Below are 12797 nucleotides of genomic sequence, written 5' to 3' on the forward strand. Positions count from 1 at the left end.
GGAACTGGAGGCTGGAGGGAGAAAGATGGGAAATTAAACTGGCCAAATTATGCTATGTACGTGGATGTATGTATCACAATGATTTCTACTTTTATATATAACTATAATGCACCAATTTAAAAATAATAAATAAATGTAAGAAAAAAATCAATAGAGGAAGGAGATCAAGGAGAGGGAGGAAGGGAGGAAAAGTGGGGAAGTACCAGCGACTTAAATGGAACAAATGATGTTCTATGCATCTATGAATATGTCAAAATGAACCCCTCTATTATGTATAATCATACGTAATTTAATGCACTCATAAAATACACATTACTGAAGTTTTTACAAAGTTTCTATTTGCTAGAAACTAATGGGATTTATTAAAAATATAATTCAAATTAGATTTATGCAAATGGAATTGGATTTTTCCATTGATTTTCATGTAATAGTGAGATCTGTTACCAAAATCTGTACCAGATTCCCGTGATTGCAGTAACATATTACCACAAACATAATGACTTAAAACAGCACAAATTTATTATGGTCCAAATCACCTTCACTGGGTAAAAGGCAGTGAATTGTCAGGATTGGTCCCTTTTCCAGGCTCTAGGAGAGAATCTGTTTCCTCAGTTTTCTAGCTAAGAACATTATACAACTGTTTAATGCTCACAACAGTCCTGGGAGATTGTTATGTTTATTTCTGCCATTTTGCAGATGAGGAAAATGATGCATCGAATGGGAAAGTTACTTGTGCTGAGTCACACAGCTCCTAAGGAGCAGAGCTTTAAAACTCCAAATGCAAAAAACAAAACAACAACAACAAAAAAAAACTCTAAAGAATATAAAATATAGCACTTGCTATATTCTCTAATACTTGGTTAGCATCAGCCAGTAAATCATTTCCTTTATATCATCCTTGATCACTAACTGTACAATTTTATTTACAGCAATAGGAGAAATAATGAAAAGTTCTAGAATAAAATATTGTATTCCTTTAAAAAGACAAATGAATATTTAAATGTAGATACACAGATGTTCGTAGATACACAGATGTTCGTAGATACATAGCTCATTTATTATCATTTACATACAAACTAATATCATTAGTATACAATAATATAGCTCATTTTTTTTAATAGGTCAGAGTTTTTGCTACAACCCTGCTTTGACAGTTATTTCTGGTTTGACTTTTTTCCACCCAAATGATGGTAGCATCAACCATTATTGGTTGAATTTTGTGTATTCTGAATACCTAGGTTCCAGTTTTCTTTATTATACTGAAGTTCTATCTTCCTGCTGAATTGTAAGGCAACTCTGCCAAGGCCATTTACAAACAATAATAACAAATTATGTAATCTCTTTATTACTAAACAGACCTTCACTTGACATTTTGGTTAAAAACACACAGAGACAGATAGACAGACACACACACACACACACACACACACACACATACACACACAGAATCACACTTTGCTTAATGATGGGGACACATTCTGGAAAATGCATTGCTGGGTGATTCCATTATTGTTGGAACAACCCAGACTGTGTGTCCACAAACTTGGATGGTGTAGCCCTCTGCACACCTAGGCTATATGGTACAACCCATTGCTCCTAAGCTACAAACCTGTATAGCATGTTAGTATACTGAATACTGTAGGCAACTGGAATATCATGATAAATATTTGCTTACCTAAACATATCCAAGAGAAAAAATACAGTGAAAACATTAGACAATATGAATTTTGCAGTCCCACTATAATCTATACAACCACAGCTGTACTATAATCTTATACAACGTTTCATGGATGTATATGTAATTTGATGTTGACCAAAATGTTGTTATATGACAACAGAAATTTGACTAAATCCTCTGTAATAAATTTCTAAGTTATCTCTTAAACTTCTTTGTTTTTGGCATTCTCTCACCTTCTAACAATGTAAATAAACCCCAAATACCTCCGGCTATTCATTGATACCCCAGAGCAAGCCCTTCTCTGACTTATGCTAGATGCTTATGATAGAATAATATATGGTCATTGTTCTCAAACAAGTAACAAACAAGAGACAAAGCTGGGGAACAAGCACTGTGGTGGTATGGACTATAACAGGACTGGGTACAAAATGCTATGAATGTTTGCTGGGGTGGTAAGGCAGATTTTGGAGCGCTGTTTTCCAGAATAAGTGGGAGTCTCAAGGGGCATCTTCAAGGACATCCCAGAAGGTCAATGTTCTCTCAAGGTCAACAGAGGTTAGAAAACTTATTTATCTATGTTAACAAGCCTAAACTTGATTTTATATTAGGAACCATAAAAGGTTTTAATGTAGGAATGTGACAGCATTCACCCCAATATAATCCACACCCAGGGAGCATCTGATACCCAGAAAAATTCTTCCATAACCTCACTGTATTCTACTCCCTGCAAAATCTTCTCAACACAGTTACAGAAAAACTACTATCAAGGATCCCAGGATCCCTTGATTAAAATATAATAGAGCATAGCCCTAGAGGGACTCTACTACTGAGCTACTGAGTTACATCCCAGCCTTCTTTATTGTTTTATTATGAGACAGCATCTTGCTAAGGTGCTCAGGCTGACCTCGAACTTTTCAATCTTCCTGCCTCAGCCTCCCCATGTGCCACTGTGCCTGGCTTATGTTGGCATTTTTCTATTCTGTTACTTGCAGTCTATGGGAAGGTGGGGGCCCTGAGGGCCCAGGACTCTATTCTCTTTCTACCAGAGCAGATTGCTTTGGTTTGTTACAGAAAATTTCCAAAGAAAATTCTTTTGAAAAGCAAAGTACCTCCACTATAGAAATAGACATTTTTTTTTTTCACATTATCTTTGGTCACTTGTTAGGTCAAGCACACAATAAGGATCTGGCTTCTAGTTCTCATATCACTATTAATCTATAGTATGTCCCTTGCCAAAGGGCTGAAAGCTACATGTAGATCAATTTTCTTTCATGATTCCATAGAATCCTAGAGCAGGGAGTAACTTCAGATACCCAAAGAAAACAAGAGTCTTGCCTGATATCAGTGAGCAGCAGCACCAAAGGGACTCTATTTCTCCAGAGGTCTTTCTACCACTGTCCAGCTCTGCTGCTATCTGCCTGCAGCCACCAACCAAGTCCCCATCTCTCATGAGGACCACTGCAACAGCTTCCCAACTGGCCCTTCTTGATTCACCTTCTGACCTTAACCCTAATAACAGCATCCTGTTGCAATTTCTTGGCCCAAGACCCACAGTAAATCAGATCTGTATTAACTACATCTTAGGGTCTAAAGATCAGGAGAGCTGGGATAACTCTTTGAATGGAGAAGGAAAGCTGTTGATTTTATATCTAACCCCAAATTTAAATAAAATTTAAAAATTTTTTTAAAACAAAACCTGCTCAAGAAACAAGATGAGGACACTTGGCATTGCCAAGTATTTCAGAGAGGCCTCTCATCGCTCATCAGTTCTTCCCTCATTTCCTCTCCCGTGATCACCTGTAATGCAAAAGAGAACACAGCTTCACAAAAAAAAAAAAAAAAAAAAAAAAAAAAGGCAACTGGCCGAGGCCCTCCAACAGGGAAATGTACCACTGGGAAACAAGACTGAATACTGCCATCTACTGGAAGAAAAGGGCACACTGTGGAAAAGAGACAAGCAAGAAAGAGAAGACTTGGAAGAGCTGAGCTACCAGGAGGAAACACTGGAGAGATGGCAGGACATAAGGGCTCAGGTGCCATGGTGGAAGAGCAGAAAGTGTGATGCATAAACCTAAATGGTCCTCAGAGGAAGTTCTGCCATCACTTCTTTTTTCAAGAGACAAGGTAGAAGCCAAAGAGATTGGAGAAATTTGCTTGCCGTTACTGAGCTACTGAGTTAACAGCACTAATACTAGACCTTTTGCTGAATTCCAGGTGCACTGTTTTATATTACAATCCCATCTAAGCAAACACATGGCCCAACATAGAGATCATTGTGTCTCTTTTTTGGCTACTTGGGAATCTATGCATCTATTTATTCATTTATCTATCTAGGAATATATATGGTCACTCACATTCCAATTTGTTTCAGAGCTATGGAGAGGGGCAACCTGAGAAGGTATCGACTGGCACCAAAGTCATTTATGGATAAGATGAATGGAGGGAAACTGGGCAAATAGAAAGCATGAGTCACCAGAGGTAAGGGGCAAGGACTCGAGGGGAAGCAAGGGATGTAGAAGTGGGTCTCCCACTAATCTAACCAAAGAACTTCACTGGAAAAAGCTATTTCCACTGTTTTTTGATCAGTAATAGTGACTCAGATTAACCCTAGAGTGGGGTTCACCAAATGAAGAAAATCAGAAAATTCCATTGAATTTCAATGTACACACAGATATACACAACATATACACAGATTCGGACCATTTCTTCCCTCCTACACTGTAACCACGCTGGCTTGAGCCCCCTCATCTCTTGCCTGGTCTTCCTGCTTCTAATCTTGGCTATTCTCAGTCAAGACAGATGGAATCATCATGTTTCAACTTCAGACCTTCCAAGATTCCCTCTCTCAACTCACTCATCAGTGAGTGAAGGTTCTTGAATTTAAGATAATCTTAACCCATGTGATCTTGGTACCATCTGTTGCCCCTCCTTTCTCCATTGTTTACTTAGTTCCAGGAACATTTACTGCAAAGCTCCTAGATTTCCAACCAGATGTGCACTCACCATGGGGCCTTTGCATTGACTGTTCCCTCTGTCTGGAAAGTTCTTCCCTTAGATAGGCACATGGACAACTATCTCCTAGTCTTTGTCTAAATGTCATTTTCTCCCTAAGCCTACCCACATTAGCAAATAGCAAACCTATAAGCTCTGTTATTGTATTTATAAATTTTTGTAGTATTTATCACTTGAAATGTATTCTGTGTCAACTGATTTATTCTCACACAGTGGAACAAAATCAGGAAAGTAGAGCCAAGGACCTTGAAGAAGATAGCAGGTGAACCCTCATTCTCAGAAGATGCAACCGCTACATGAGTCATGGTCCTTTGCTCCAGGGTCCTCTTTTTTTAAGATTCTATTTGCTGGTCACAGAATGTTCAAGTAGGAAAAAAAAGGATTTGGGAAGCCAGGCTGGATTCCCATTGCATAACACCCAGCAGAGAAGCTGTATTTATTTAAGAGGATGATGTGAGCCCTCAACAGCTTCATCTCTTTAATTTTTTTCTTTTAAATTGACACTTAAGAATTGTACACATTCATGGGCTGAAGAATATTTTGACATATGTAATGATTAAATTGGAGTAATAAGCCTATCTCCCACCTCAAATGTTTATCATTTCTTTGTATTGGAAACATTCCAAATGTCTACATTTTGAAAGATACGATAAAGCATTGTTAATTGTAGACACCCTATTGTGTGATGAAATTTAATTTTATGCAATATATATATATTTTCAGTGGAAGAAGGAACATGCTTGAAGCCAGGAGGTAACCTTGTAGTCCATTGGGGCTAGATGGTAGCAAACCTCTAGAGTGGGCAGTGGGTGCCTCTACCTTGGATCCCCTTTTGGAGAGCTCAATTCTGGCCTTTCTTGGCAAAGAATCTTTAGGACCCAATGGCTACGGTCCACATGACTTCATCTAGCCCACAGCCTGAACATCTGGGACCTCAGAATTCCTAGCTCCAGTGGTCCCCGGCCTGGTCTCAGGAGCTGTGGGAGTGTCTTTCCCAGTTCTGTCCCTCAAGGGGTGACTGATATGCTTGTGCTTGTGCCCAAGGGGTGGCAGGTGGTTGCTGCTTGGGGGTGGGGGTGGAAGAGTGGGACGGGGTGGGCCTTCCCATGGGCAAAGCCAGGAAGAGAAGGAGACAGACCATGAGATAAGGGACTCCACTGTCCTCTTGTTCTGGCCCCCAAAATGTGAAGGGCAGACCTGACTGGCACAGCCACCTGATGGAAGTAACAAGAGGCTAACGCAGGATGACCACAGTGAAGGGATATTGTAGAAAGAAAATCTTCCCACTTGGCTTGGCCACTTGCTGGGGGCTGCCCTGCCCCTGTGTGGTATCTGGGGCTGCTTTTCAGGTCAGATAATTACAGGTCTGGCCAAAGGGAGGGATGGGGTGGAGCAGAGGTAAAGTGGGTGAGGTCCTTTTGGAAAAGGTGGTTAGGTGTCTGAGGCTACAAAACCCAGGCACTAGGTGAGTACAAGGAACAATATTTGGCAGAAAACTAGGGGCAGGGCCCTTCCTGGCTGCCAGGCCTGGCCAGTGGTGGGTCTGCTGTGGACATGTGGGCATAAGTCCTTGCACTTTCCCCATGATGAGACATTCTCTGGCTCTCTTCAAGTGAGGGCTGAGGTAAGAGCACATCTGGGGATGCGGCTAATCCTTAGGGAGATGACCTAATCTCTGCCTCCTATTTCATGTATTCAAAGTGGCTTTGGGAATTGCAGCCTTTTGCTCAGTAGCTATTTTAATAATATAATACTCAGAAGCAAACTTGGAGGATTGCAACCCACACTGCCGTGCACAGGCAAAGCTGCCTCTGCCTTTGAGAAAAGCACAAAATGTTTCACTCTTAGAAAATGCAGCCTGGGACTACATGTATCTGAGGTCCCTTGCAAGGTTGGGCCACCAAGATATTTGCTCTCCTGGCTTTCCCTATGCTGCAGTTGACCATCGTCATGGGTGTTTCTGTGCCAGATCAGTATGTTTAGAAAGAGGAAGTGGAGAGGATTCCAGTGGCCATTGTCTTGCTCCCCATGGGGCACACTGATAAACACTGTGATCAGAGGTGGATATTGATACAAAGTGATTCGGTGCATGGCTGTGGATTCCAGGTAGGGTAATAGATAGAATGAGGTCATTCTTTTTATTCTTGAATGCAGTTAATGGTAAGCCATCTTCATTCTAGTTTGTGTTAAGATGCCACACAAAAAAGAAAAGAAATTCTGAAAAATTCAGAGCACAGAAGACTCTTTCTTTGTGGGTGATCATTGTAGATTTGGTATAAAACCATGTATTGAAATATCTTATTGCCTTTATGGGAGAATCCCTTCAGAACTATTTATTTCCACGTGTAGCCTTGGGTCCAGAGTGGAAGGGCTAATTCTGTAGACTAAGACAGTTTCTGGTAAAGAGGATCTACTAAAAATATGAGTGGGAAATTCTAACTTTAGGAGAGAGAACTTTTTTTATTTTTTAAGTTGTTGATGGACCTTTATATAATTTATTTATATGTAGTGCTGAGAATCAAACCCAGTGCTTCATACATGCCAGGTAAGCACTCTACCACCGAGCCACATCCCCAGGCCAGAAGAGAGAATCTTGACTACTAACACCATAGATTATCTCTGCATGATGCCAAATTTTATGCATATGGACACATCATGTTATATTTGTGAGATTCACCCATGTTGTTGCATGTAGCAATAATAAATTCATTCTTGATGTCTCATATGTGAATATACCTTAATTTATTCATCCACTCTGTTGTTCGTGGATGTTTTGGTAGTTTTCAGGTCAAAGTTATTACAAATAATAAACATGAAATTTCTGTGCATATCTTTTGGGGAATTTACATATGCAGTTGAGTGTGGTATATATGGACTTTCTGGTCAAATAATATGTTCAAGGGAGACTTGGATGCAAGAGTTAGGCCTCTCTCCGTGAGTTCCCCTTCCTTCCAAGATATGATTGCCTAGATAGAATTATGAGGCCTTCAAGCACATGATTTATGTATTCTATGCACCTTTTCTAGTTATTCTCAGCAGAAGGCCTGCTGTAAGTTATTCTTTCACAAAGGAAGCAAATGTGTAATGCTCATACATGTCCATAACTAACTTCTATGCATTTATTTAATTTTATGCTCTATTTATTAATGTTAAGATAACTGTGCAGTCTTCAAAGAAAAAAATAACTAAGTACACGTGGTATTGCTGTTCCTGTCGTGCCAAGACCAGTGTCTTTCCTGACTCTGGCTTGTTTTTGTTCAATATGTACTTTCCACCTTCCTTAGAAGGTATTTTTAGTCCCTCTACCGATTTCAGATTCAGAAACAGATGCTAGTTGAAGCCCAGATGTTAAGACAACCTGATCAGTACCTTCCTAGTGTCCCGTTTGAACCATTAAATGCTCTCAAATAATTTCTCTCCTGGCTGTTGGTCTGATCTTCAAGGTTCCTTTCCTCCTGCTACTCTTTCCTATTGTCTAGGTTGCATTTTTTAGCCCCTTTTTGTGCATCAGAATTTTGGGGACAAGGGGTTCTGTCAAAATACAGATGTCCAGCTGTACCCTCACAATTCCTAATCCACTAAGGCCGGTTCAGGCCCAAGAACTCGCATTTGCACAAGTTCCCAGGTGATGCTGATTTTTCTGACCCAGAAACTTGCATTTTGAGATACTAGATTTAGTGCAATCTCTATTTTCCTCCAGGACCATTGAACTATCTTTTAAAAAGAAGGTATTGTGTCTACCCCAGCTGTTTCTAATTTCCTTGGCCTGGATTGTGCCCATCAGCCAGAGAGTGATAAAACATAGGATTTTAAAAGGCCTGGATCCGTGTTCTTTCTGCATCAATTTTAAGAAAACAAAGCAAGGGTATAAATAGTTAAACAGGTCTTTCCCTAATAACCAAGAATCAAAAGCCCTTTTTCAACAGAGAGTTATATTTAAAGGAGCTTTCTTTACATTTTGGACATATTTGGGAGGAGGGGAATTAAACGGAAGGTTCTTGTACAACTCAAATCTCCCCCCTTCCATCATTTTAGAAAAATGTCATTTATGACTGCAGGCCTGTGAAGCCAAATTTATTTATAATTCTCAGTAGCCCTCAGGTTCTGGGGCAATCTAAAGACACAAACCTTTCTTTGTTTTTTAAGTGAAATATCTGTTGAATACATATTTTACGCATATTTGTCCAGAATTAGTCAAAACAACACAAACTCAGCTATCAGAAAGCGCACTGTGATGTACAGCAGGTAAAACAAACCAGAGTTTGACTTCGCACAATGGTGTTCCTGGCATTTTGTCAACTTTTAAGCCTCTACAGTACGTGGCGTCCGACAGCAGACTCAAGTTGCAATGTGCTGCCCTGTAATCAAAGCGCCATCTGTCCACAGTGGCAGGGAAGGGTGAAGGGACTTTTGCCTTGTGTCTGAGATGAAGCAGGAAGGCTGTTTCATTTTCACTGTACATACTCCCAGGAAGACTGTTTCCATGTAAGGGAAAACCACTGCTTTTAACAGGAGATAAACTAAGCCCCCGGGTTAGAGGGAAATCTGTAAGGTCAGAATCCAGATGATAAAAGAAAATGGAGTTTTGCACTGGAGGCCCAAGAAGAGGTGACATTTATCGGCTTTTCGGCCACGGGTGCTAATGAGTGATAAGGAGCTCTAATTTGAAGACACCCCAGAACTGTTAAAGTGTGTGTGAAACACAGACAATGCATGAGCAGCACAAATAGAAAAGCCATTTTTTTGTGCGTAGGGGTTTCTGATCAAAGCCTGAAAGAAAACGGAAAAAGACACTATATGTTAGTATCTCTGGCGTATGTCAGGCAATATTCTAATCCTTCACCAAGGGTCAGTCACTTGATAGCATCCTTGTTATAATTCTGCAAGCAGATGAGGACACCAAGGCATGCTGTAGTTAAACAGTACAAAGCCTGTTTTCTCATCCACAAACAAAATGAAAGAATCAATGTTCAAATCCACATCTGCCTGACTCCAAACCCATTCTTCCCCTATGAGCATTGTTCATACTTCACTGTATATAGTGTATATGACATTCGGTGATCTTTTTTAGGGAATCAGTTTCCAAATTTCTAAGCTGAGGATAAGTGCTTTGAAGGTCCACCTTCCTAATCCAGGAAATACCCTATTTCTTTCTTCTCCCCTGACCATTAAAAAATATCATTGCATAAATTACATTGAAGGCTGTAATCTAGTGTAAAACCATTAGGATGAGAACATAGAAATTTGAGTCAGACCTCCCACTGATTACTGTGTCACTTAAGGCAAATGACTGAATCTGTGTCATTCGTTTCCTCAGTGGTCATTTACTGAATAGACTTAGTAAAAACACTTCAATGCTGCAGGCACTGTGCAGATAGCTTGTCTAAGCCATGCCCTAGGCTTGAAAGTTGCCCATAGTCAAGTGAGGAATCCAGATGTGTAAACACGTTTGACATTAATAGTGAAGCCTGAAGGCATAGATTCCTGTGAGGTATAAGAATATGGTTTCAAAAGCTCTTGCTTCTTCCTGAATGAGCAGAGGAAAAAGCCTCAATGAGAAAAAAAGATTGCATGGATTTTCAGGCAGATAAGGTAAAGCAGAAAGAGGAGACTCCAGGGTTCAGGAACAGCACATACAAAACCAGGGCTATGTACATGAACCTGAACATCATCTGATGGAGCAAAATCATAAAGCAGGATAAGGTGTTTAAGCTTTATCTTGTAAGTGGTAGGGAGACCTAGACTTTTTTTAATGCAATCAGGTGGTTCAATTTGTGTCTTAGGAAAAGTACTTAGCTAGTGGTATGACAAATAGATCAGGGTGAGATGAGCACAGAGGCAAGTAAACCAATCAGGAAACTGCTATAAAGATTTGGATAAGAGATAATATTGGCTTGAGCTAGACAAGGCACACATTTGTATGTGTGTGAGCGAGAGAGAGAAAGAAAGACAGACAAAGAGATCAAGTGACTTTCTTAAGTATAATGAACAGTCAAGTCTCAGCAGACAACAGTTTATAGGACGAACCTCACAAGGACATGGATGGTGCCTGTTTTCTCACCATGACTTTTACTATGCTTCACATGGTATGACCCACATAACAGTTGCTCTTATCAGCAAATAAAGTGCAAAATAATGAATGGTCTTGTGCCTGAGTGACTTGGTAAATGCTTGGGCCATTATCCAAAAATATGTTGGCAATTTAAGCCAGGAGCTTAGATAGGGCACACGCGTAACCCCAGCTACTTGGGAGGCTGAGGCAGAAAGATTGCAAATTCAAGGCCAGTTTCAGAAAGTTAGTGAGATCATGTCTCAGAAAAGGGCTGAGGATATTGTTCAGTGATAAAAGACTGGGGTTCAATTCCATGTGCTTAAAAAAAAAGTAATTTAGAGGGTAAAAGAATTGAATTTAGTTTTGGATATTTTAAGTCTACATGACAAATAGATTTGGAAATATGAATTTTGAGTTTCAGTGATGAAAATTCAAAACTAGAGATTATGGTTTGGGAGTCAGAAATATAGAGACAGTATTTTGGTCCACTAGAAAAAAGTATAATTACCCAGACAAAATAACCAATCACTCAAGCATTCATTTACTCATCACTATTCTGTGTATATTCATTGAGAGCCCACTTTGCATCACACTTTGGGTAAGGTTTAGGAAATGAGTAATTGACTTGGTCTCTGTTTTTAGGAAGCATATTGTAATTGAGGAGGCCAATTAAAAATAAGGAAAAAAAAATGCTTGGTGTGGTGGTGCATACCTATAGTCCTAGTGACTGGGAAGGCTAAGGCAAGAGGATTACAAGTTCAAGGCCAACCTCAGCAACTTAGCAAGACCCTTTCCCAAAATGAAAAATCAAAAGAGCTGGGGTGTAGTTCAACAGTAGAGCACCCCTGGGTTCAATCCCCCATAACAAAAAAAAAAAGAGGGAAAAAAATGAAACAATTTCAACCTTGATGTACTATGATGGAAACAAGTGTTTGAGACAGATATAAAGAATTGGAAGACTTTTCAACAGAGCTCTGTGTTAGTCTGGGTTCTCCAGAATGGGAAAAATTAGGTTATTGGAAAGAGCAAGAGTGAGAGGTGAGAAAGAGAAATTTTTATAAAGAATTGGTCACATGGTCACGGGAGCTGAAAAATTATAAAATCCATAGCTGGCAAGTTGGGAGTTAATGGTATGTTGCAATCCACATCTGAAGTCAGGAGAAAACCAGTGCCTCAGCTCAGACAGTCAAGCAGTAGGAGAAACATCTTCTTTCCTGAGCCATTTTGTTCTATTGAGGCCTCCAATGGTTTGGATGAGGCTCACCCACATTGGGGAAGGCAATCTGCTTTGCTCTCTCAACTGCCTCACATGTTAATCTCATCAGAAATACAGGCCCAGCAAAAATATTCAACCAAACTTCTGGGCACCCCATGACTCAGTCAAGTTGACCAAAAACTTAACCATCACAATCTAAAGAAAGAGACCAGCTCAAACACATAAACTGCAATGGGGAGCATTCTGGGAAGACAAAGCAATGTGTGCAGAGGGCTTTGTGAAAAGCATGTCCTGTGCCCAAGACACTGAAAGGCAATGCACACGAGTGAGGTAGAAAACAACATGCAAAGAAGTCCATCTGATAAACAGGATCCAGATTAAACTCCAGTAAGAATTTAAGTCATCATTTTAAAAGTGTTAGAAAATCACTGAAGGGATTTGCACAGGAATTAATTGACTTTTTCTATAACGTTACATTTTTCTTCCATGGGGAAAAAAAAAAGAAACGAATATTATGAGTCAGGATGGAGACCAGATAGGCTGCAGATGATTTCTATCTCTTACTTTAAATGGGTAGGTTTGGAGAATGGGGTGACATGAAGTATATTCTAGTGAATATATTCTGAAAAACAAAAACAGAAATCATCAATATTTGTGTTTGTGTCTCTGTTGTGCATCAAATGTAAAACTCAAACACATAGAGAATATTATTTTTAGAAGATTCAATTGAACAAATAATTTAGCACAAGCAAAGTCAAGAAGAAAGGAAATAATGCTACTCATTTTAGTATTGAATTACTTTAGTATCTAGTCGACTTTACCCAAGTTTTCTTATTTGT

This window comes from Marmota monax, unplaced genomic scaffold (genome assembly GCF_021218885.2).
Source record: "Marmota monax isolate L192 unplaced genomic scaffold, Marmota_monax_Labrador192_F-V1.1 WCK01_AAM20220418_F8-fsc00014, whole genome shotgun sequence".
In the NCBI taxonomy this organism is placed as follows: domain Eukaryota; kingdom Metazoa; phylum Chordata; class Mammalia; order Rodentia; family Sciuridae; genus Marmota; species Marmota monax.